Here is a 27589-nt window from a genome sequence, read left to right on the forward strand (position 1 = left end):
GTTAAAATCTCACTCCAAGCGAACGTCAAAAGTTGGCAACCCTGTCCTAGGCCTCCATTTTCATTTGCTTTGTACATTAACTCCATCTTCGTCACTTCCCTGTTATTTCCCCAAATAAAATGCACACACAATTTATTTAATCTCATAATACATTTATCTGTCGGGGGAAAAAACTGTGGCTAGGAACAGCATTTTTGACAACACAAAAGTTTTAATCACCTGTATCCTGCTTTTATAATTTGCGATTTTCCATGGTCTAATGTCAGACTCTGAAGTTTGCTCCTTCCTATCCCAGTTATAACTTACACAATCTCCATTTACTAGATACAAACCTAATATTTTTATTTCCTCCTTAACTGGTATATCATTGCTCCCTGGATCTTCGTCACCTATCCACACACTTTCGCATTTCGTGTCATTCAGTTTTGCACCAACCACATCTTCATAAAATCAATCAATCAATCAAATTTTATTTATATAGCGCTTTTTACAACAGTTGTTGTCACAAAGCAGCTTTACAAGTGCCGAGTCCTAGCCCCCAGTGAGCAAGCCAAAGGCGACAGTGGCAAGGAAAAACTCCCTAGTTTTTTGCATGAGGAAGAAACCTTGAGAGGAACCAAGACTCAGGGGGGGAACCCATCCTCCTCTGGCCGACACCGGTCACCATGACAACAACAACAATTTAGACAGAAAGAAGAGAAAGAAAAGGAAAAATATGTAATAATGTCCATCATGATGTATGCATCCGGTTAGGCAGGAGGTGGCTGGCTCAGGATGGATCGCTGGTCTCCTCATCTCATTAATCCTCAAGCAGGCAGGCAGCCATGTGGAGAAATGAAACAGGGAAAATTAGCTCTGTATGAGGACATATACAGGACAGGTAAAATTATAAACATTTCCGGAGTGTGGCAGCAACTCCGGCATTTAGTTAAATTATTACAGCCTAGCTAAAAAGGCAGAACCAGAAGGTAACATAGGCTTGGGGGCATTCTGAGACAATGGCATCCGTCCACTGCACTGTCAACAAACTTGAGTGACCACGAGCAGTGACAGGACGACAGCACCAGCACCCCAGTCTACCATAAAACCCTTCGTCTATGAACCCCTGGATCTGTACTTTTATCTAAGGGGGGATATTAATTATCAAACGCTAAACTAAATAAGTGGGTTTTCAACCTAGACTTAAAGATTGTGACTGTGTCAGAGTCCCGGACGCATTTAGGAAGATTATTCCAAAGCTGGGGGGCCTTACAAGAAAAGGCTCTTCCCCCTGCTGTTACCTTATTAATTTTTGGAACTAATAAAAGACCAGCACCCTGTGATCTTAGTGGGCGTGGGGGTTCGTAATAGGAAATAAGTTCCTGAAGGTACTCAGGAGCAAGCCCGTGCAGTGCTTTATAAGTTAATAAAAGAATTTTAAAGTCAATACGGAATTTAACTGGGAGCCAATGCAGGGCTGATAGGACTGGACTGATATGCTGAAATTTTCTAGTTCTGGTCAGAACCCTGGCTGCGGCATTTTGAACTATTTGAAGTTTATTTAGATTCCTATTTGAACATCCTGACAGTAGTGCATTGCAGTAGTCTAATCTAGAGCTAACAAAGGCGTGCACCAATTTTTCCGCATCATCCTGTGATAATGCATTTCTTAATTTAGCAATGTTACGGAGATGTAGAAAAGCTATCCTAGTAGTATTATCTATGTATTTATCAAATGATAGGTCAGAGTCGAGTATGACGCCTAGGTTTTTGGCTACTGTGCCAGGTGTAATGGGGTAGCCTGCGAGATTAAGCATTAGATCTGGAATTTTCTGTTTTGAGGCCTTAGGGCCCAGAAGGAGAACTTCTGTTTTGTCCTCATTAAGTTGGAGGAAGTTTAGAGACATCCAGCATTTAATATCTCTTACACAGGCCTCAATTTTTCTTAAACTGAGTTTGTCATCAGGTTTGGCTGATATGTAAAGTTGAGTGTCATCTGCATAGCAGTGAAAATTGACACCATGTTTGTTTATAACTGTGCCCAGTGGTACCATATATAATGTAAATAATAGTGGTCCTAGAATGGAGCCTTGCGGGACCCCATATTTAACTTTTGTACGTTTGGATGGAATATTATTGAGCTCTACAAACTGATAGCGATTTGTTAAGTAAGAATGTTCTGTCCTCTGCATATGTATGATATACAACCTGACAGACAGATAAACGCTCTCCTGGCATCATGACTCTGAAGACATTTGACTTTTATCCACAGGTTTATTGATGTCACAAGGAAAGGTGAAACTGAAACATATGGACAACAATCAGCACTATGTTGGTTATACATACTGATATGCAGTAATTCCATTGATACATTGCATTATAAACATAGCATGTAGCTAACGCTTCTATTGCTGTGTATGCCGAGTAGCCGCGTAGCGGTTAGCATCGGTAGCTCAACCAATAATATGCATCAGACATACAGGAAACATACAGTCAACAAAATATTGGTCTATAGTTGTAGGCTAAAAGATAAAATGAACTATACATACCCACGATGCTTTCAATGACATGAGATGCATGTATACGTAACTGGATTAATATAGACACATTTAACCGTTGCTGTCTCCCTCTCTCTGCTTAACTCTCTCACTCTAATGATTATGCACATGAACTAATTTGTTAATAATAATAATAATACTTTATTTTTATATAGCGCTTTTCTGAGACCCAAAGACGCTTACAATACATAAGGAAGCAGAAACATATAATACAAAACATACAAAACAGTACAAAGAAAATTATGGAGCAGGGAGATCATAGGCGAGAGAGAAGAGGTGAGTTTTAAGTTTTGATTTAAATGTGGAAAGAGAGGGAGACTGTTTGATCACAGTTGGAAGGGGGTTCCACAGTCGAGGAGCGAGTCTAGAAAAGGCCCGATCACCAAAGCTACAGAGTTTAGATGATGGTACCTTTAGTAGTCCAACAGTAGAAGATCTAAGAGATCTAGAAGGTCTGTAGGGAAGTGAGGTCAGACAGATAAGGAGGAGCCATGTTGTTTAGAGCTTTGTAGGTCAGTAAGAGTATCTTAAATTGAATCCGGTATGTAACGGGGAGCCAGTGAAGATCCTGGAGAACAGGTGTAATGTGATCATGCATACGGGTGAAAGTGAGGAGACGAGCAGCAGAGTTTTGGACCATTTGAAGCCTATGCACAGAGGAAGAACTAATACCAGCCAACAGTGAATTACAATAGTCTATCCTGCTTGAAATGAAAGCATGAATGAGGCGCTCAGCAGCAGACTGAGAGAGGCATCGCCGGATCTTTGCTATATTGCGCAGGTGGAAGAATTAAGTTTTTACAACAGAGTTTATGTGGGCAGTGAAACTAAGGGTAGGATCGAGGAGGACACCCAGATTCCGGACCAGGGTAACAGGTGAAATCTGTACACCGTCAATGTTGAGAGAGAATGGAGGAGTTTTACTCAGGACTGACTTGGTGCCAATCAGGATAAGCTCAGTCTTCATGCTGTTTAACATAAGGAAGTTTTGCTTCAACCAGTTTTTGATTTCTAATACACAGTTTTCAATATGAGCAGTGGGTGGATTGTTTACAGAACTGGTAGTGAGATAAATCTGGGTGTCATCTGCGTAACAATGAAAATTTATGTTGAAATGATGAAATATATGACCAAGAGGAAGGATATAAATGATAAAAAGAAGAGGACCCAGGACTGATCCTTGTGGGACCCCTTGTTTAATCATGGAAGTGGAGGAGCTATAGCCGCAGAGTGTGACATACTGTTTTCTGTCTGTCAGGTAGGAGGTGAACCAGTCCAAGGCAGAGCCAGTAATGCCAAGGTCATGTAGACGAGATAAGAGAATGGAGTGGTTGACTGTGTCAAATGCAGAAGACAAGTCCAATAGCAAGAGAATGCTGAGGAAACCAGTATCAGCAGCTACCAACAGATCGTTTACAACCCTAACCAGGGCTGTTTCAGTGCTGTGGAATGGTCGGAACCCAGACTGAAAAGGTTCGAAGAGATTATTGGTTTCTAGATACTCTTGCAATTGGCAGGCCACAGTTCTTTCAAGAGCCTTAGACAGGAAGGGTAGATTAGAGATGAAAGAAGAGTCAACACAGTTAAAGGTAGTGAAGGATGGAAAAGGTAGGCTGGAATGAGAAACATGTGCAACAAAGGGAAGATGGGAAGGGGGTTCAGAGGAAACAGAGCTCAGAGATGTGTAGATACTTGTAATTTTGGTTTCAAATGAGCTTAAGAAAGCACTGCAAAGAGTGGGAGAGGGTACAAGGGTGTTGTCCGGGGTTTTAAAGAGCTTTGTAACTGTTGAAAAGAGATGCCGTTGATTTAGACTATGCTGATTATTGATGAGATCAGAGAAGTAGGTTGTTTTAGCAATATGAAGAGCATCTCTATACACCAACAAATGCTGCTTGTAGGCATCAGCATGTACAGTAAGCTTTGATTTTTTGTAGCGTCGTTCTAGTTGACGACCAGCCTGCTTCATGGCACGCAGATCTGCAGTGAACCAGGGAGAGGAAGTAGAAAAGGTCACAGTTTTAGTTTTCTGGGGGGCTAGTGTATTAAGAGTTTCAGAAAGAGCAGCATTTAACATTAATGCATGTGTTTCAGGAGATGGGGGAGCTGTAGCAACAGGAAAGATGGAAGAAACAGATTGGTTAAGAAGAAGAGGATCAATAGACTGAGTTTTACGGAAGGAGATACGTTTTTTGATGGAGCGATAGGGAAAGGCCAGTGGAGCAGTAAACAGGATAAGTTTATGGTCCGAAAGTGGAAATAATAGTGAGTGAAGATTGAGGACAGGCAGGGAGTTGGAACAAACTAAGTCAAGGGTGTGACCTTTGTCATGAGTAGGAAAGTTAACATGTTGTTTAAACTGGAAGCCCTCAAGAACAGACAGAAAATCAGAAGCAGTTTTGCAATCTTGCGTATTAACATGGATGTTAAAGTCGCCGACCAGCAACAAGCCGTGAGAGACTGTGCAGGCCAAAGTGAGTAGTTCAGACAGTTCAAGAAGGAATGTAGGATTCAGTTTGGGTGGACAATACAGCAAGATCACAGTGACCGAGCCTGGTAACTTAACAGCAACATGTTCAAAAGAAGTAGCAGATGCAATGCTCACTTCAGTAATATTAAAATTGCTATTAAAGATCACAGCTAGACCACCTCCTCTCCCAGAGGAACGAGGTTTACAAATGTATTTAAAGTTTGGGGGGGTGGCCTGATTCAAAGCATAAAAATCACCAGCTTGTTGCCAGGTTTCGGTTATAAAAAGCATGTCAATACAATTGTCCAGTATAAACTCGTGGAGTAGCATTCCCTTGTTAGACAGTGAGCGAACATTTAGTAGTGCCAACACAGCACCGGAGTTAGTAGAAGGTAAAGAGCGCAAGTTGCATAGATTGGCAGAACGAGACACAGTTTGTTGTACTGGGCGAAGGGTAGTCCAGAATGAGCAAATATTACTCCCAGCGGAAGATTGTTAATACTGACCCCTGTGGTTCTTGAGTGAATTACAACTAAGCACATAAACACAAATTGCTTAACATAGAACAAAGTTCCTAAATTAATTGTAACAGAACACTCCCCGTCTGGCGTGGTTACACGTCAACCAACAACTATGCTTCATATACTTAGGCCTTTGGGGGAAGAAGAAGCACTATCTCTGTAACAGGCCTAAGAAAGATGGCGGTTCTTCCAGATTTGACGACCTTGACCTCAACTTGACGCACCTTCCCATCTTTGCTAGGGAATGTTCGTGTCACTAGTCCAAGAGGCCATTCATTCCTCTGTACTTGACTGTTCTTAAAAAGAATGACACTCCCTGGCTCAACATTTGGGTGAGTGGTCTGCCACTTCTTGCGCATCTGTAATGTTGGGAGGTACAGTTTTCGCCACCTGTCCCAAAAAGTATTAGATAGGTGCTGAACTTGTCTCCACTGGCGTTTGTACAAGCCTGAAATGCTGAACTCCCCAGCAGGAGCAGGAAGAACGTTCACCTTCTGAGTGAGAAGAGCTGCTGGGCTAAGTATGAAGGGATCATCAGGGTCCGTTGTCATGGGTACAAGAGGCCTGGCATTGATAATGGCTGCTACCTCAGCCATGAAAGTGACCAGTACTTCGTGAGTAAGTTTGTCCTTCAGCTGGAGGAACATAGAGTCCAGAATTCTCCTTGCAAGACCAATCATTCTTTCCCATGCTCCACCAGAATGAGAAGCATGAGGAGGGTTAAAAGTCCATGAACAGCCTTGGTCTGTTAAGTAGGTCTTCACAGCTGTACTGTCGATGTTTGAAGGTATCTTCAAGTCTTTACAAGCTCCTACAAAGTTGGTGCCACGGTCTGAGCGAATATGCTTAACTGGCCCTCGGACAGCAAGAAAGCGTCTCAGAGCATTAATGAAGCTGGATGTGTCGAGGGATTCTATGACTTCAATATGAATGGCTCTTATGCTCATGCATGTGAAGATCACAGCCCACCGTTTGCTTTGAAAAAGGCCTCCTCTGGTTCGACGTGAAGAGACGTACCATGGACCAAACACATCTAATCCAACATTTGTAAAAGGAGGATCGGTCGACAAACGATCTACCGGAAGGCTGGCCATTTTTTGACTCTCAAGTGGAGCTCTGAGCCTTCTGCAAGTTATGCACTGATGGATGACACTGCTTACTTTTCTCTTCACTCCAACTACCCACAAGCCAGCTGAACGGATAGCTCCTTCTGTAAACAGACGACCTTGATGGTGGACCAGCTCGTGATGATGTCTGATCAGTAAAGTTGCAATGTGATGTTTGGCAGGAACAATCAGGGGGTTTTTCTCATGCTGCTCAAGGTTTGACTGGTGAAGGCGACCTCCGACTCTCAGCAGACCATGTTCATTGACGTAGGGGTCCAGATATTTGAGGGGACTACCTTTGGGAATTTTCTCATGCCTTTGGATGCACTCGATCTCTTGGCAGTAGACTTCCCGTTGTACTGCTTGAATAATGATCATCAAAGCTTGATTGGCTTCATCAGCTGTACAATTGGCATTGCAGTAATGCCAGCCTTTGCATGAGATGGTTTTCTCCCGGGTAGCATTGAAAAGTCTAGCTATGTGTATAAGGCGAGTAACGGCACGATTTAGTGACTTCCAGGAAGAGAACTTAGTGAATCGTTGGGAATCTAGCTGTTTAAAAGATGTTGTCGTGCTTAGAGTGGACACTAAAGGCCGGATGTCTGGGTCTGAGCTTGGGTCAACAAGATCAAAGATATCCTTAGAGATATTTGGCTGTGGTTCAGTCAGAAATTTAGGTCCACTTAACCAGTTTACCTTTTGTAAGTGGCCTGCAAGGACAGAACGTGTTGCATGATCTGCGGGGTTCTTGTCTGTTGGCACATAGCGCCACTGGTCTGGGTGAGAGGATCTTCGAATATGAAGAATCCGGTTATTAACATAGACATAAAAGCGCCTTGTTTCATTACTAATATAACCCAGAACCACTTTGCTGTCTGAGTAATAGGTTGTGGCGTCGAGACGAAGATCTAGCTCTGTTGAGATCAAGTCTGCCAGTTCCACAGCAAGCACTGCCGCACAGAGTTCTAGTCTCGGAATTGTGTGTTCAGGTCGAGGTGCCAGCTTGGCTTTCCCCATTACAAACCCGACGTGACTGTTGCCAGCAGTGTCCGTGATTTTCAGATATGCCACTGCAGCAATAGCTTTGGTTGAGGCATCGGAGAAGACGCACAGTTCTCTCTTGACGGCAGCTGAAATTGAGGTACTTGTATAGGGCCTCGAAATGGAAAGATTTGACAGCTCTGCTAAAGAGGTTCTCCACGAGAGCCACAACTCCTCCATTTCTTTAGACAACGGTGCATCCCAGTCGCCATTTTCAGTAGTAAGCTCCCTAAGGATAGCCTTGCCTTGGATAGTAACTGGTGCTACAAACCCAAGAGGATCATAGAGGCTGTTGATCGTGGATAAGACTCCTCGCCGAGTGGAAGGTTTGATCTCGTCAGAGACATTGAAAAGAAAGCAGTCAGTCTGTAGGTTCCAGTTGAGTCCAAGACTGCGTTGCACTGGCAGCATGTCTACACCAAGGTCCAAATCTTTAAGGTCACTTGCATGGTCACCCGATGGAAAGGCTTCCATGACCTCTTTGCTGTTTGAAGCAATCTTGTGTAGCCTCAAGTTGGATCTAGAGAGAACGTCTTGCGTTTTCTTTAGTAATTCAATAGCGGCTTCGGCAGAATGCAGGGACTTTAACCCGTCATCTACATAGAAGTCGCGCATAACAAAATGCTTGACATCAGGGTCTACCTGGAGGTGGTCACCCTACACAGACTGATGTAGGCAATGTATGGCCACTGCAGGTGAGGGGCTATTACCAAAAACATGAACCCGCATGCGATAGTCCACAATGTCTTTGGAAAGGTCATTCTCTAAATACCAGAGGAAACGAAGGTAATTCCTGTCGTCTTCCTTCACCAAAAAGCAATAGAACATCTGTTCTATGTCTGTTGTGAAGGCAATTGCTTCTCGTCTGAAACGTATCAGTACACCAAGCAGTGTGTTATTCAGGTCGGGCCCAGTTAGCAGCACATCATTGAGCGATACACCGTTGTATTTGGCACTGGAATCGAACACTACTCGGATCTGTTTTGGTTTTTTTGGGTGGTACACTCCAAATGTTGGCAAGTACCATCGTTCTTCTTCCTCTCTGAGAGGGGGGGCTAACTCAGCATGGCCCTTCCTTAATATCTTATCCATAAAGCTGAGGAAGTGTTCTCTCATTTCAGTTTTCTTTTCCAAGTTGCGTCTATGAGACATGAGACGGTTCAGCGCTTGAGGCCTATTGTTGGGGAGCTGCTGTCGTGGACTTTTAAAGGGTAATGGTGCTATCCAACTGTTGTTTGAATCTCTCTTTAGTCCTTCTTTCATTATTTTCATGAAGGATGCGTCCTGGATTGAGAAGGCTATCTTGTTGTCATCTTTCGTCCTTCTAAACACTGTGCATCCAATATGGTCAGACTCACAGATAAGTTTCTCCTCAGGCAATGTCAGTAGGCTTTGGTCGTCACTGCATTTTTCTTTAATATGGAACGTATTTGGACATGGTTCAAAGAGCGTAGGGCGCACTGGCTCTGTGGCGCTTGTGTAAAAGGTGGTGACTGTTTGTGGTGTGTGGACACCTCTCAGGCATACGTTGCCTACGATGACCCACCCCAGATCCAGCTTCTGTGCATAAGGTAGGTCATGTGGACCATTCACCTGTCTGCGGACTTTGTGCACCCTAATAATGTCTCGACCTAAGAGAAGCATAATTGGGGCTTGTGGATCGAGGTCTGGGATGAACTGCGCTACTGACTTGAGGTGTGAATGATGAAGAGCTGCACTGGGGGTTGGAATCTCATCTCTATTATTCGGAATGTCATTACATTCTATGAGACTGGGCAATGAGATGCAGACGGTTCCATCCAAAGATTCCACTTCATAGCCACTGGCTCGCCTTCCTACTAATTCTTTAACTCCTGCACATGTTCTCAATGTATAAGGAGCATTTGGACTTTGGTCATTAAATACCTCAAAGAACTGTGATCGAACTAGTGATCTATTGCTCTGCTCATCTAGAATTGCGTACAGTTTCACTGCTTTGTTCCTGTGTCCAGCAGGATAAATCTTCACAAGACATATTTTGGAGCAGGATCGGTCTGTCAAATCACCACCACAAACCTCTGTGCATTTAGTGGTGACAAGAGATTGTGGTGTAGCTCCCTCTTCCTCCCCGCCATGCTCTGGAGTGGGGTCTGCTCTTCCCTTCCAGGGTGCAGGTCCTGGGTGAAGCACTGTGTGATGTCTTTCACTTTTGCATTCGGAACATTGAATTTTGACTTTGCAGTTCCTTGCGATATGTGATGAAGAACAACATTTAAAGCACATATTATTCTCCTTTAGAAATGTCTTACGATCATCAATGGGCTTTTCTCGGGAAGGCACGGCATTTACTCAGAGGATGCGGTTTTCTATGAATGGGGCACAGCTCATCGCAATTCTGAGATATTGTTGGAGGCTCTAGGGAATTGGAAGTGGCCATAGGAAGTATCTCTGTTTTATGCACGGAGACTTCTCTTCGTTTGTTTACTTTCCAGAGGGCATTTTCCGTCTTTGAAACGCTGTCTGTGCGAGAAATGAAGTTGAAGCTCGGGTCGTTTCCAATGCTAGCCTCTTGGCTAACAAAGGCGACAAAGTAAGTAAAAGGAGGATAGGGAACACGCCATTGTCGCTTATAAGCTGCACCTACTGATGCCCACTTTTCTTGCAAATGGAACGGCAGCTTCTGAACGATAGGGTTTACGCCTCTAGCCGTATCAAGATAAGAGAGACCAGGCAAGTCGCCTTCATCTTTGGCTGACTGAAGTTCCATTAACAGATCACTCAGCTTTGTTAATTTAAAGTAATCTCGGTTTGATATTCTTGGAAAGGCATCAATGCGTTTGAACAAAGCCTCTTCTATTACTTCTGTTGAGCCGTAAGTTTGTTCAAGTCTACCCCATATCATAGCCAAACCTGCCTTTGGATGGTTAATATGTATTGCTCTTATCTGTTCAACCTGTTCTGCTGACTCTTTGCCTAGCCATTTGAGTAGAAGATCCATCTCCTCACTGGGGGTTAGGTTTAAACCGCTGATAGCATTCTGAAAGGAACGTTTCCAAGCTCTGTAATTCTGTGGTTTGTCATTGAATTGGAGTAACCCAGTAGCCACAAGCTCACGACGAGCGAGGTATCTAACAAAGTCATTCATGTTTGTGTCATTATCATTAACGTGTTGGGGTATAGGATTGGATGAGGAGGTAGGACGACTTTTGTTATTCTGAGATGTGAAATGTTGCATTGAGAAGCCATGGTTGTTTTCAAGCCTAGCGCTATGTGGTTCATGGACATTTCCATCTTCAGCAAGAAGGTGTTTTCGTGTATTCAAATTAAATGTTTGGGAAGTGGTGTTGATCTGAGAAAATGGTTTGGCTTCAGGTCTGAGAATTGAGGGTGGAACCCTGTAGTCTGAGGTTGGTTCTGATTTTACTGAGGCACCATCCTCATTTAAATGGGTTTCCGTCTCTTGCACTATGGCTTGTTCAGTCACATACTGTTCAGTACGTTGTGCATTTTTCAAGGAAATAGAATTTAAGCTTAACCTGCATCTAAGTTTCTCACTATCAGAATCAACAGCAGCTTCGAGTGTTTCTGCTTCAGCAATGGCTGCTGCAGCCTCTTTCTTATAATTCAAAATTTCCATGGATGCTTCCAACTTAGCTTTCTCTAGCTTTAGGTTAATTTCTTCCTCAGCATAGGAAAGACGTACCTTTGCTGCTTCTGCTCTTGCTCTTGCCTTGGCTGCAGCGGACCCAGTTGACATACTTGATCGTACAGATGAACATGAGGCATGAGAGCGTGTCTTTAACGAAGACGTTTCCTCCATGGCTGCACAGAATGGTGACGTGTTCAGGCACCACTCTGATATTTAACGAAGAGACAAGTTATTATTGGTATCTGCCAGTTTGTATGACGTTATCCTGCCCGTTGAAGGTCGTGGTTTCACTGTTCTGTCCTCTGCATATGTATGATATACAACCTGACAGACAGATAAACGCTCTCCTGGCATCAGGACTCTGAAGACATTTGACTTTTATCCACAGGTTTATTGATGTCACAAGGAAAGGTGAAACTGAAACATATGGACAACAATCAGCACTATGTTGGTTATACATACTGATATGCAGTAATTCCATTGATACATTGCATTATAAACATAGCATGTAGCTAACGCTTCTATTGCTGTGTACGCCGAGTAGCCGCGTAGCGGTTAGCATCGGTAGCTCAACCAATAATATGCATCAGACATACAGGAAACATAGTCAACAAAATATTGGTCTATAGTTGTAGGCTAAAAGATAAAATGAACTATACATACCCACGATGCTTTCAATGACATGAGATGCATGTATACGTAACTGGATTAATACAGACACATTTAACCGTTGCTGTCTCCCTCTCTCTGCTTAACTCTCTCACTCTAATGATTATGCACATGAACTAATTTGTTAATACTGACCCCTGTGGTTCTTGAGTGAATTACAACTAAGCACATAAACACAAATTGCTTAACATAGAACAAAGTTCCTAAATTAATTGTAACAGAACAAAGAATGAAACCAAGAAAGGGCTGTGCCAGAGACTCCAACCCAGCGTTCTAACCTTTCTAGCAAGATCTAGGGATGCACCGAAAATTCGGCCACCGAAAATTTTCGGCCGAAATGCCTTAAATTTGCATTTTCGGTTTTCGGCCGAAATACTTTCATCACCGAAACAATGTGCTGTGATGACGCAAGCAAAAATCGCCTGCACGTGTTTATTTGGATAAAGCTAGCAAAAAAGTTTTCCAGTGATGGCGCCAAGGCAAAGGACATTACACCAAAAATTATGGAACTCGTTGCCTTAGACCAGGTATCACCAAATGGCGGACCGCGGTCCGGATCCGGACCCGAACGCCGTCCTGTCCGGACCCAATCACATTCCTGATTAACTGGATACGGACCCAAATGCCAAAAAATTTTTAACGGGAGACTATATTTTAAACCGGAGAATTTATTTTCAGACGAGTGTTACGTTCACCACCCATTTGGGTGTTACGTTACGTTCGCCCCCCCCAACAACTTTCGTTCGCGGACCCGGACCTAAAGTCTGAGCTATCTGCCAAAAATGGACCGCGGAAAGATTTAATTGATTACCCCTGCCTTAGACGATCAGCCGTTCTCTGTCGTAGGGATTTCGTAGGCTAATAGAGCACATTGAGCCCCGTTATGTTTTGCCGAGCAGACGACATTTCTCAGAAGTGTGTTTACCTGAGCTGTTTAATGTTGTTGCAACTCACGTCACGTTTTTATGAGAGAATTTATATTTATCTTTCAGGCCAGTCAGTTATAATTAAATTTAACTCGTATAAAATACATATATTTATCCTCTCGGATAAAAACGGTCTGCAAGCGAGTTAAATTTAATTAGTGGTCGGCCGTTGTCAGCGGTATCGCCGTTAACGGCCCACCACTAATTTTACTTTATAATATGCATTACTGTAATGTCAGTGCTAAATAAATATTTTCAAATCAAATTTTGTAGTTGATTTATTCTTTGAATAGCAATGCCTTGATTTTAGTGAGGTTAGCCATAAATCCAATGTTACTAATAATTGGCATAATGTATTTCGGTGTTTCGGCTTTCGGCCTTGGTTTCCTCATTTTCGGTTTTCGGTTTCGGCTAAGAATTTTCATTTCGGTGCATCCCTAGCAAGATCCTATGATCAATTGTGTCGAAAGCTGCACTAAGATCAAGAAGCACAAACAGCGATACATAACCTTGATCTGAAGCAAGGAGGAGGTCATTTGTTACTTTAACTAATGCTGTTTCAGTACTGTGATGGCGCCTAAAACCAGATTGGAACTTTTCAAATATGTGATGCCTATGCAGATATAGGCATAATTGCTGGGCAACAGCTTTTTCTATGATCTTAGATATAAATGATGTGTTTGAAATGGGTCTATAATTAGATAGTACAGTAGGATCAAGATTTGGTTTCTTAATCAGAGGTTTAATAACTGCTAATTTACATGATTTGGGCATGTGATCTATTGTAATGGATGAGTTAACTATAGTTAGAAGAGGTTCAGTTACCGCTGGTAATACCTCTTTTAATAACTTTGATGGAACCGAGTCTAGTGTGCAGGTAGCACAATTTAAGGAAGAAATTATTTTCTCTAATTCTGATTGTGGGAGTGGATGAAAAGCATCAAGTTTTTCTCCCAGTATGCGATTTAAATCGATGTCAACCAAACCAGATGACATACCAGTTGTATTGCTAATAAAAGGTTTTATATTTTGTCTAATATTCTCCATTTTATTATCAAAAAAATCTATAAATACATTACTAGTGAGGTTTACTGGAATCTGAGGTTCTGCGCCTGCTTGATTTTTTGTAAGTTTGGAAATAGTATTAAAAAGAAATCTAGGATTGTTTTTATTTTTCTCTATCAGTGAGGCTAGGTATGCTGAGCGTGCTTTAGCAAGTGCCCATTTGTAGTCAATGATGCTATCCTTCCAGGCACAGTAGAATACTTCCAACTTAGTAGATCGCCATTTACCCTCTAATTTACTTGCTATTTGTTTTAAGTTTCTAGTTTGGTCAGTGTACCACGGAGCGAGTTTTTTAGATCTAGTCTTTTTATATTTGAGTGGAGCTACTATATCTAGAGCTGATCTGCAGGTATTCTCTGTGCAGTTGGTTAGACTGTCTAACTCTCCTGGATCGGATGGCGAGTGGGCTAGAGCAGTTAAATCAGGGAGGGCTTCAATAAACTGTGTTGCTGTTAATGAATTTATCGAGCGCTTTATATACTGCAGAGGAGACGGGCGGGTATTTATGTTAAGATGAATCTCAAATTGGACTAAATAGTGATCAGAGATAGCTACGGTTTGCGGGAGTATATTTATATTATCTACGCCGATACCCAACGTTAAGATTAAATCTAGGGTATGATTTTGATAGTGTGTGGGTCCTACTACGTTTTGTGTAATGCCAACAGAGTTCAATATAGAAGTAAAAGCCCTTGTCAGTGGATCCTCCGCATTATCAAAATGTATGTTAAAGTCTCCTACCATTATTATTTTGTCACTACTAACTGCTAAATTTGCTGTAAAATCTGTGAAATCTTTTAAGAAATCTGAGTAAGGCCCTGGTGGTCTATATACATTTGTTAGGGAAAATGAACTTTTATTTTCAGATGGACTAATTACATTAATAGACAGCATCTCAAATGAATTAAAGATATCTAAGTATTTCTGATGAATTTCTAAACAATCACGATATATTATACATATTCCTCCTCCTCTGCCTGACAATCTAGGTTTATGTATATAACTATATCCCACAGGAGTGGCTTCATTTAGAGATAAATAATCACCAGATTGAATCCACGTTTCAGTTAGACATAGAATATCAATTTTCTGGTCAGTTATAAGTTCATTCATAAAAACTGCTTTAGAGTTGAGTGATCAAATATTAATTAATCCAATTTTCAGATCGGTCATATAGGTAATAATTGGATGTGAGGTTTGAATATTAGTTAAAAACTTAGGACGGACTATTTTCTTATGATTTAGTTTAACCCAGGGCACAGACACAGTCTCAATCCTATGGGATCTTGGTGACGCCTCTAAGCAGCTCGCAGACAGATGGTTTAACCCGTTAGTCTGCGGCCTGGTCGCGACTCTGGTTAGTCAGCAGCTCCTAGTACTACACTGCCCACTAACTAACAGGCTACGGGCTATGCTGCAAGATAACAGGGCAGCGCCATCCCGGGTGGGGTGGACACCGTCCCTGCCTAAAAGACCAGGCTTGCCCTCGAACTCTTTCCAATTATCAATAAAGCCCACTTGATTTTCGGAGCACCACTTGGACATCCAGCGGTTTAACGACGTGAGCCTGCTGTATTGCTCATCACCGCGCCGCATTGGGATGGGGCCAGAGCAGATTACGGCATCGGACATCGTCTGGGCTAATTTAATCACCTCTTTAACATTAGCCTTAGTCACCTCTGACTGCCGCAGACGTATATCGTTTATCGTTTACCTATTAAGCAGGAGGAACGGCAGACGCAGTTGTTGTGTGTCCGGGCTCTTGAGTTAGAGGCCAGCAGGAGTGCTTCTTCCAGACAACCTGCCTTGCGCTCTTCTGAGTTTGATGTAAGCCCCCTTTCAGGGAATCAGAGGTCAATTCCTATTTTACCGCTTTTGAGCATGTAACAGCCACTCTACACTGGCCCAAAGACATGTGGTCTTTACTGCTACAACGCAAACTGGTGGGTAAGGTGCAGGAAGTATGCTCTTCCTTAACTATTGAGCAGAGTCTGGAGTTGGTGCCTGAGGCTTATAGGCAACGTTTTCGGACTCACCAGATATCTGCAGACTAAACGTTTGTTGAGTTTGCTCGTGAGAAATTTGAGAAGTGGTGTTCTGCCTCAAAAACAACTAGTTTTCAACAGTTAAAAGAGCTAGTCTTGCTAGAAGATTTTAAACATTCTGTGCCTGAGATGCTGGTGCCATCTGAATGAGCAAAAGGTTGCCACCCTTTCACAAGCGGCGGTGTTGACGGTTGAATATGTCTTGACTCATAGGACAGTGTTTCCTGTGAAATCTTCATGTTTACCTACAGGCAGCATAAGAGGTGAAAGGGACAAAACAAGTCAAGGTGGTTATATGCGTGCTGCTCGCGTATTTGAGAGGTCTCCTAAAAGAGAAAAATCTGTAGCTGAGACTACCCCACACTCTCCTGAAACTCATCTTTGTTTTTACTGTTGGCGGCCAGGCCACTTAATTGCAGACTGCCCTAGGTGGATCAAAAGGAAGGATAAACCCAAGTCTGTAGCTTGCGTGGCTACTTCTACATCGGCGCCAAGTCAAGATCCTTGTGTTGCTGCATTCCGTCCATTTATTCTGGATGGTTTTGTGGCTTTGTCTGAGGAAGAACAGTGTAAAAAGCCAGTTAGCATCCTACGAGATACCGGAGCAGCCCAATCTTTTATCTCAAGTAAGGTGTTTGCTTTAACAGCAGACACTTTTTGTGGATCTTATGTAGTTGTGTGTGGGATCAATCTTGCTCCTATTAGTGTACCCCTACACCATGTTTACTTGCAGAGTTGATTAGTGGAATGGTGCGGGTAGCTGTACAGGAGAAATTACCGGTTGCTGGTGTGGATTTCATTCTTGGTAATGATCTAGCTGGTGGCAAGGTTTTCCCCAGTCTTGAAGTGGTACCTGAACATTTACCACTTGACGAAGACCTTTTACGAGAGGAGTTTCCTGTGGTTTTCTCTGTCTGTGTCACTACTAGAGCTCAAAAAGCAAAAATGGAGGAGCAAAATGATCTATCTAGTTTGTTTGTTGAGGGTACAGACAGAAAAGATCCTGAAGATAGCCAAAGTGGATCGTTGAAGCAGGCCCATTCTGTCTGTCGAACTAACTCTCCCAGTAAGTCGTGTTGAGCTGGTGTCAGTCACTTGCCCACTGTAGGTCGGCTGTGATAGACCAGGAGAGGATTCATGAAGTGCCTGTGGCCTTTTACCAGATTAATGCAGTCTTAATGAGGAAGTGGGCCCCATCGATAGCTTCAAATGAATGGGACAGTGTGTTTCAAATTGTGGTACCTGAGAAGTACAGGTTTTATGTTTTGAGCCTAGCCCATGATCATGTCATGGCTGGTCATTTGGGTATCAACAAGACATATAAGTGTATCCTGCAACATTTCTTCTGGCCTGGTTTAAAGGCAGATGTGGTGAGGTACTGCAATTCATGTCATGTGTCTCAGGTTGCTAGGAAACCGAATTAGGGTATTCCCCCAGCACCATTGTGCCCTATACCTGTGGTAGGTGAGCCCTTTGAGCATATATTGTTGGACTGTGTGGGCCCTCTCCCCAAAAGTAAAAGTGGAAATCAGTACCTACTTACTGTTATGTGCATGGCCACCCGTTTTCCAGATGCTTTTCCTCTAAGAAACATCACCGCCAAGTCTGTTGCTAGAGCGCTTGTACGTTTTTGCTCTGTTTTTGGGTTACCAAAAATGATTCAGACTGACCAGGGAACAAACCTCACATCCAAGTTGTTTTCTCAATTGCTCAAGCAGTTGAATGTTAACCATCACACCTCTTCAGCATTACATCCAGAATCTCAGGGAGCCCTTGAGCGCTTTCACCAGACTTTAAAAGCTTGTTTACGGGCATTCTGTGTTGAGTCTGAAAAGGAGTGGGATGAAGGAATACCCCTCCTACTGTTTGCTCTCCGTGAAGTTGTTCAGGAGTCCACTGGTTTGCACACACAGTGCATGGTCCCTTAAAATTGTTAAAAGACCAAATGCTGAATGAGCAAGGTTCAGTGAAAGGTGACTTGTTGAGCTACGTGAACAGGTTTCGTGAAAGACTCCACAATACTTGTGATACTGCTAAAGTGTCACTGTCCTCTGCCCAGTCAGCCATGAAGGCAGCCTTTGACAAAAAGATAGAGCCTCTGGAATTCAAACCCTTTGACAAAGTTTTAGTATTGTTGCCCATGTCTGGCTCTGCCCTGCGTTCAAAATTCTCAGGTCCATATGAAGTGTATAAGAAATTGAGTGATAATTATGTAATCTCTACTCCAGACCATAGGCGCAAATTTTGCATGTGCCACATAAATATGCTGAAGTCATATGTTTCCCGTAGAGATCAAGAGTGCCCAGAACCTCGTCCTGCTTTTGTCACTGTTGTGCCGAAGAGGGATAGCGTCGACGGTGATGACAATGATGGACTAATGCCTCATTCTGGATTTGTTTTGTCTGCCCGTCTGCAGAACTCAGAGCTGATGCTTCAGCTGGACACAATCTTGCAACATCTGCCAGTTGATGCCCGGGCTGATCTGATGTCCTTGTGCACAGAGTATGCAAGTCTTTTTACAGATGTGCCCCGACAAACCAATGTATTGAAACATGACATTGATGTGGGTACTAGTAGGCCCATTAAACAAAACTACTATCGCATCAGTCCGGTTAAACGTGTCCATATGCGTACAGAGACAGACTACTTGGTTAAACATGGCTTGGCAATTTCCCAAAGCAACATTAAAATTCGTCATGAATTAAAAGGCTTAGAATTCGCTTCAGATGCCATTTACTGATTGTGATTCCCCACTGTGCAAGGGAAGCTACAATATCCTCATGACGCATAAGCAAATAAGACCTAATAAACGTATCTCTGTTCATTGTGACATAAATCTAAACAATCAAAGTATATACAGCTTCAGGGAACTGTTACTGCCTCTCTCCTTGTATCTGCAATGTATGCGCTTAGGCCAGTAGGGTTTGCAAATGAATGAATGAAAACGTGAGAACGAATTGTTAATCGTGTGAATGAATTAATAAATCGTGAGCACGAATTACAGAAAACATGCGCTCGAATGATAAAACGTGCCCTCGTTAAAATTTTTTTTACCCATGTCCCCTCCCGGGCTCCGTAGCCTACTTTTAAGCGGTCCTTCATAAGACCACCAAACAAGTTGTGTTACATAAAGTGCATGATGTACGACAATCTCCAACTCTTAGGTGGGTATTTATAGCTATCTTGCACCTATTTGTGGTTGTTAGCCATAAGTCCACAAACAAATTGTATTAGACTACATAAAGTGCATCCTAAACAACCTACAACTCTTTGGTGTGTATTTATACCTTATTTATATATTTCAGTAGCTTTGAATGTTTGTATTTTTATTGAACATATGTTAGTGATGTTGAGCTCATCCTTACAATAAAGGGGACTACTTTAAGAATGTGTGTTGGGTAATTAAATCAATGGCAATGGAAATTTTTTAACAAAAATTGCCAACCACAAATAGAGATAAAAGTTATTAATACTAATTCAAGAGGTTGTTGTTTAGGATGCACGTAATTTAATTCAACTTGTTTGGTGGTCTTATGATAGACGGTTTAAAAGCTAATGAAAAAACGCAGTGCTCTGGGGCCTTTACGACCACCACTTTCATCCGTGTTAAGGTTTATGCAAAGAAACAACGTAAATCGTGAACATCTGTAGCGTCTTTAAGTGCGTTCAAACAAGGGGAGTCAGACTCTGCAGAGGAGTATGAATTCGGCACAACACCGGTATCATCTATAGGGTCCTGAGGTCTTTCCCAAGAGGAAAACAATATGGCGACTTACTTGCTACTGGCACCTATAAATGACTTTCAGTAGCTTTCAAATAACTTTTCAGTAGTGTAGATGTAACCTACATGGAGTTTCATCAGAAATGATCAAGGCCATTATTAAATAGATGCTGGCCTTTTAAGAGCTTTGCGTCAGTTTACTGTATACTCGTGCAGTTTGCGAGTATGGGGATTGCGTTACGGTAGACTGGAAAGAACGTCACTGGAGGACAAAGCTGTCAGCAGAGTTGCCAGGTTCGCGGTTTTCACGAAAAATTGGGCTTGTTTGAAAATCCAGCCGGGGTCGCGGGGTGCGGTTTTTTTTGGGCTACTTTTGAGTTTGGCTACTGCGGAAGTTGCAAGTCAACACTAAGAATCGATCGCGATATAATACTTAATTTGTCTCCATGTTACACACTCGCCACCCCCCCAGGCTGTCAGATTACTTTCAGCGCGAAATGAGAAAGATCATCACGGCGTTGTTGGTCGTATGTGCAACCATCGTGCTAGTTGTGCTCTTTCACCCTCCTGTTAGGTGAGCAGACTCTATGTTGCTTAGTAAATATTAATGTAGTGTTTTGTAATATGAAACAATTTTACTGTGGATGTTATTTTTGTATTAATCTGTTCAATTTAACAAGAGTAATAATTTTGGTTACATGCTAGGAGTTGGTTAGTTGTCGCTAGTCAACAGTGATGGCTAAGTTACCTTGAGAAAGTAATCCGATTACTGATTACTCCTTTTAAAAGTAACTTAGTTATGTTACTGATTACTTGATTTTAAAAGTAACTACGTTAGATTACTGTAGTAGTTACATTCAGCAGCAAAATACATGTTTCCAATACTCACTTTATTGGAAGTGCATTTTTAACAGTAACAATGTATTGAAGCAGGTTCGGTAACCGAGGCAGAAACTGCTTAATCCAAAAATCCCGAGGAGGGAAACTTTGTCACTTAAAGGGCAAGACTCGCCGTGAGGAGTAGTAGTCGCTACAGTATCTCCTGACATTACGTGTGTAGCTGCGCGGTATTATTTGTAAATTTATTTGTAAACGTAATACAAGCGAACTGGGGTGGGTTTCCCGAAACGTTCGTAGCGCCAAGTACTTCGTAACCTCATATGAAACGTACGAGGTTAAGAAGTACTTAGCGCTACGAACGTTTCGGGAAACCCACCCCTGTTCAGTCAGACAGCTTGTGAAATGAAATACCATTACAATTTCAAGCATTTTAAAGTAGGCGACGTTAGTCAAAATTCCAGCACTTTTCAAACGTGGAACACAGTGCAACATTAAAATTCTTCAGTTAAATGTTCCTTCCCCTGTTTTTGAGGGGTGTTTCTTTATACTACCACATATCGTTACGGGAGGACACTTCAAAAAATGACTTGTAAAACGCGTTCGCGCTCTCACAGGGTCGCGCGCAGCGTGCGGAGTCGAGCGCTACGGTCAGACGCAAAAGTAGAACTGAGCCAAGAAGAAAGCAAAAATATATATTTTTAATAGGGAAAATAAAAATAGTAACGCACAGTTATTTGGATAAGTAACTTTAATCTGATTATTGGACTGGAAATAGTAGCGCGTTATATTACTTGTTACCGAAAAAAGTGGTAAGATTAGAGTAACGCGTTACTAAGTAACGGGGGGGGGGGGGGGGGGGGGGGGGGGGGCGAACGTAAGTTGTCGAGCGGGGGGGGGGGTGGGGGTGGGGGTGGCGAACGTAAGTTGTCGAGCGGGGGGGGGTGGCGAACATAAGTTGTCGAGTGGGGGGGGGGGGGGGGGTGGGGGTGGCGAACATAAGTTGTTGGTTCTCCGCCAGCTGAGTATGATGAGGCTCAACTGATGAGGCTCAGGGATTCCGTGTCATACAGCGCCGTGCTCAGGGTCCTAGTGCCTGTAGAATTAATGGCCCGATTAACGTAATTTAAAAACCAGGACATTTCGTTACTAAGTACAGGCGTTACTAAGTAACGCGTTACTGACATCACTGCTAGTCAATTCATTTAACTCTGTTGAACAAAATATCTAGCTTAACTTTGTTAATGTTAAAATGTGCTCTGTAATATATATATATTATATATATATATATATATATATATATATATATATATATATATATATATATATATATATATATATATATATAGGGTGACCAAATGTCCGTATTTCCCGGGACATGTCCGTATTTCACGTCCTGTCCCGGGCGTCCCGGGATAATTTTTAAAACTGTGGAAATGTCCTGGTTTTTAAATTACGTTAATCGGGCCATTAATTCTACAGGCACTAGGACCCTGAGCACAGCGCTGTATGACACGGAATCCCTAAGCCTCATCATACTCAGCTGGCGGAGAACCAACAACTTACGTTCGCCGCCGCCACCCCCCCCGTTCGACAACTTACACACAGTGTCCTGGTTCTCCCAATATATATATAGTTGAGTTAATTTTGTGGTATTTTGTTATTGTGATTATTTTTTGTAAGTGCTACAAAGCGCGCCTGTCAGACATAATACTTAATTTGTTTCCATTTTACACACTCGCCACGCCCCCAGGTTGTCAGATTACTTTCAGCGCGAAATTAGAAAGATCATCACGGCGTTGTTAGTCGTATGTGCAACCGTCGTGCTAATTGTGCTCTTTCACCCTCCTGTTAGCCTGCTGTAAAGTTATTGCTGTGACTGTGTTTGGAGTGAGACGTTGGATAAGAGAGGATTGAGCAGGCTACAACGCTCCTCAGTGTTCTGGACATTCTATAAGTACACACACACACACACACACACATCCATTATTTTATTTATTTATTTATTTTATTACAAAACTGACAACTCAACATCAACAGAAATGTTGGCGTAATTATCCAAGGACACTTGTCATGTACTTTGGACATTCCCATCTGACAGTTGAGATGTATTGTTATGTGGTTTTGAATATTGTGTTGTATATTAATAACTGATGCATTTGCAAGGGTGTTTAGTCATACTGTTTAATTGTTAAAATTGTTAAGTGACTACAACTTATGAGGTACGCTCCAGCCCGATAACAAGGTTATCAGGTACAGGAAGTACATTGCTACCAAACCCAACATTAAATTCCTTCACGTAATGATCAACTGAGTTATTCGTCATTATTATAATTGTTGTCCACAGATTGGTTACATACAGTGGGGAAAATAAGTATTTAGTCAGTCACCAATTGTGCAAGTTCTCCCACTTAAAAAGATGAGAGAGGCCTGTAATTGACATCATAGGTAGACCTCAACTATGAGAGACAAAATGTGAAAAAAAAATTGAGAAAATCATTTTGTCTGACTTTTAAAGAATTTATTTGCAAATAATGGTGGAAAATAAGTATTTGGTCACCTACAAACAAGCAAGATTTCTGGCTGTCACAGACCTGTAACTTCTTTTTTAAGAGGCTCCTCTTTCCCCCACTCATTACCTGTATTAATGGCACCTGTTTGAAGTCGTTAACAGTATAAAAGACACCTGCCCACAACCTCAAACAGTCACACTCCAAACTCCACTATGGTGAAGACGAAAGAGCTGTCGGAGGACACCAGAAACCGAATTGTAGACCTGCACCAGGCTGGGAAGACTGAATCTGCAATAGGCAAGCAGCTTGATGTGAAGAAATCTACTGTGGGAGCAATAATCAGAAAATGGAAGACCTACAAGACCACTAATAATCTCCCTCGATCTGGGGCTCCACGCAAGATCTCAGCCCGTGGGGTCAAAATGATCACAAGAACGGTGAGGAAAAATCCCAGAAACACAAGGGGGGATCTAGTGAATGACCTGCAGAAAGCTGGGACCAACGTTACAAAGGCTACCATCAGCAACACACTACGACGCCAGGGACTCAGATCTTGCAGTGCCAGACGTGTCCCCCTGCTTAAGCCAGTCCATATCCAGGCACGTCTGAAGTTTGCTAGAGAGCATTTGGATGTTCCAGAAGAGTATTGGGAGAATGTCATATGGTCAGATGAAACCAAAGTAGAACTATTTGGTAAAAACACAACTCGTCATGTTTGGAGGACAGTGAATGCTGAGTTGCATCCAAAGAACACCATACCAACTGTCAAGCATGGGGGTGGCAACATCATGCTTTGGGGCTGTTTCTCTGCAAAGGGACCAGGACGACTGGTCCGTGTACATGAAAGAATGAATGGGGCCATGTATTGTGAGATTTTGGGTGCAAACCTCCTTCCATCAGCAAGGGCAATGAAGATCAAACGTGGCTGGGTCTTTCAGCATGACAATGATCCCAAGCACACTGCCAGGGCAACAAAGGAGTGGCTTCGTAAGAAACATTTCAAAGTCCTGGAGTGGCCTAGCCAGTCTCCCAATCTCAACCCCATCGAAAACCTTTGGAGGGAGTTAAAAGTCCGTGTTGCCCGCCGACAGCCCCAAAACATCACTGCTCTAGAGGATATCTGCATGGAGGAATGGGCCAACATACCAGCAACAGTGTGTGCCAACCTTGTGAAGACTTACAGAAAGACCTGTCATTGCCAACAGAGGATATACAACAAAGTATTGAGATGAACTTTTGTTATTGACCAAATACTTATTTTCCACCATTATTTGCAAATAAATTCTTTACAAGTCAGACAAAATGATTTTCTCAAATTTTTTTTGACATTTTGTCTCTCATAGTTGAGGTCTACCTATGATGTCAATTACTGGCCTCTCATCTTTTTAAGTGGGAGAACTTGCACAATTGGTGACTGACTAAATACTAAAAATTTTCCCCACTGTAAACATCTGTGTGCTGTCACGTCTAGCCCTTCCCTCCTCCCTGGTCCCGCCTAGCTTCCCTCTCCCATTCGTTCCTCCCTCTGTTTGTCACGCCCCCGTCTTTAGTGCCCCCCACCTGTGTCTCGTTTGCTCCCCTGTTTTAGAGTATATATTCCCCTCAGTTTTACTCTCCTGTGTCGGTCATTGTGTTTGCCAGGTCCCTGTTCTCCGTATGCTTTTCCCTCTCCGCGTTCTGTGTCCTGTAGCCTGTGCGTTCTCTTCACGTCTCTCCGCGTCGGTTGGATTAGTTACGGTTTGTCTTCCTTGTTTCATCTTGTTTGTCTTTGTTTGATTTACTGGTTATTCTTTCTTTCACTACTCCCCGTCAGGTTGTTTTCCTTGTAGGTTTAGTTTGTAGTAGTGTGTTTCCTTGTGTATGCATGCGTGTATGTATCCGTGTCCTCTGATCTATCCCGCCCCGTTTCAAGGTGTATGTTAATGTTTCTAGTGATTCTGTTTTATGCTTCTGAGTATTGGTCTACGTTTTGTTAATGTGTCTAGTTGTTGTGTTTCATGCTTCTATATGTAGGTCGGTGTTTTAGTGATGTGGTTCTGTCCTGTTTAGTCGTGCCTGAGCTTTGTGTTTCTATATTATTATAGGTCTGTCGTGGCGTGTTTGAACTCTGTCTGTTTAATTATTCTCACAAGTCTGTCGCTTGTTCACCTTAGTTCTCTTTCCTCTTTGTCTAGTTATTTTCCTTTGTGAGATCTGTTGCCTGTCTCATTTAATAAAATATTTGATACTTGCGGTTGCGTCACACCCGCCCCTTTAATTCGTTACATGTGCTAGCTAAATGTAGGCACAAAGTCAAATGACATAGGCAGAGGGACATGTCAGTGTCTGCAAACAAAATGTCGTTGTCATGTGCCACTGTCACCTGTACGTAAGATGTCGATGCCTTTCCTTATTACTGCCTCTCTGTCGCAGGGTGTGAGTGAACCGTGACGTCGCTGTTCAGCGTTTGAACTGGACAGAGAGAACCGAGCTGCTACCATCAGTAACTAAGTAAATGTAATTTGTTACTGTACTTAAGTAACATTTCCATGTATCTGTACTTTACTCAAGTACTTTTATTTGGTAAGACTTTATACTTTTACTTCACTACATTTCAAAGCGAAACTTTTTACTTTTCACTTCGTAACATTTACAGAAACATCTCGTTCATTTTTCATTTTTAAATCAACGCTTAATAAAATACCAAAAGGTCAAAGTGTACCATGTCACAGACTAACCAACAGGGTTCCCACGGGTCCTTGAAATCCTTGAAAGTTTGTGAATCTGAAAAAATAAGTTCAAGGCCCTGGAAAGTTTTTGAAAATAGGCATAAAAGACAGCCATCCTTGAAGGTCCTTGAATATTTTGGGCGGTTTGAAATTTTACATGGATGAAGAGCGCAGTCAAGGAATAATAGGGCACAATTGGTAGGAAATCAATATTTACAAAAGATTGCTATGAAAAGGATTGTCATAATGTTTTAAATTTCTCATGCTTTGTTGAAAAATATGATTTGATATAGGGGCAGTCATGGCCTGGTGGTTAGGGAACTGGTCTTGTGACCGTGGGTTCGATCCCCAGACCTGGGGCCATGACTGAGGTGCCCCTGAGCAAGGCCCTTAACCTTATGCTGCAGACTTACTAGCCTTTGATGCTTGACGCTGGTTGGCAGCCATCTTTGAGCGAATGGTACTAGTACACTTCAACACTAGATATCTTAAGTTGTACATATGGGAAAATTATCATTCATGGCTCAAACTGAAGTAGACAGTTGGGGGAACATACTGATTCACTTCAATATCATATTCACATAATTTGGTTTATTTTAGAGCCTCTATTACAAATGCTAAAATGCCAGGAATGTCAAAAATTTTGACTTGAACTTGAACATGACTGGAATGTATATTCCCATAGTTATTCAAATCTCTTATTGGAAATTGCAAAAAGTTTCGCTAGGGTCTTTTCTAACAACACAGAAAAAATGAAGCAAATCCATGCAAGCATTGCAAAGTTATTCCACTTTGTTCCAAGGAATGTCCAGTTCACCACACCCTGTCCAAATGTGCTAAGTATGTGCCACACCCGGTACACACCCTTAGTCAACCAAGCTAACATGCTAACAAATTCCATACACGAAACCGATGAGCCATTTCAAACAACAACGCTGCACATATTACAGAAAGACCAGAAAATTCCAATGAATAAATTCCATGTCCAAATATGAACGTTATGATATCATATTTATGTCCAATATAGTCCGACAGCATAAGCTAGGTTACCGTAGCCAACTCCGGTAGCATCCGACACGATACAGAGTGCTGCAGCACTCAAACGCTCTAAAACTGTTTATAATCTAACGCTTAGTTAATGTTTAGTATTAGAATATATATTTTGTACAATATCGCTTATGAAAAATTATCCATTGTTACTCACAGTACGTAGAATCGCGTCGTAGCCGGTGTACCGTCTCACTTCCGGGTTGGTGAAAATTCTGAAAATTGCCCATATATTCCACACAAAGTAATCCGTTTATGTTCAAAAGTATCCACAATCCGAATAAAAACGAACAAAATAATCCATGGCTGCTTCAGTTTCGCCGAACAGTGTGTTCTGGGGAGCTTAGCTTAGGTTAGCAAAGGGTTAGCTTATGTTGCTATGCTAGCGGCCGAAATTGGAAATGAAGCGCCAGTTTCCGAGGGCTCAATTTAAAAATATACTTGACCAATCATGTCATATGAGGGCTGGTTAGCTTCGGAAGGAAGTAAACTATTGGTTAGAACAGCTTTCAATCACTTCTGAGGCTCCAGCTTGTCTCTGTGGGCTTATTGGTTCACCCTCTCCCCCTCCCCTTCGCACCTCGCCGGGGGAGAGGTTGTAAAACCTGTCATTCAAAGTCACTACCCCACTTTAGACCAATAAAAACCACTCAAATCAAAGCAGAACCGCTGCAGCTTTGTAATGAGGGATCAAATCAGCGTTAAAAACGCTTCTGTGACGCTTAGGGGGCAGATTTGTCGGAGTGTCTCATTCA

The 27589-nt window shown here is 42.3% G+C and overlaps 1 long non-coding RNA gene across 2 annotated transcripts; it reads right to left on the reverse strand.

The window, feature by feature from the left end:
- On the reverse strand, positions 1–27589 carry LOC143521309 (uncharacterized). Of its 2 annotated transcripts, XR_013132714.1 has the most exons (4): positions 26992–27589; positions 11628–11720; positions 11358–11509; positions 1–2280 (listed from the first exon to the last, which is right to left on the reverse strand). It is a non-coding gene; the product is annotated as an uncharacterized LOC143521309 (long non-coding RNA). The 2 variants fall into 2 exon arrangements; XR_013132713.1 differs by having other exon boundaries at positions 11358–11720.

Source organism: Brachyhypopomus gauderio, chromosome 1 (assembly GCF_052324685.1).
Source record: "Brachyhypopomus gauderio isolate BG-103 chromosome 1, BGAUD_0.2, whole genome shotgun sequence".
Classification (NCBI taxonomy): Eukaryota; Metazoa; Chordata; class Actinopteri; order Gymnotiformes; family Hypopomidae; genus Brachyhypopomus; species Brachyhypopomus gauderio.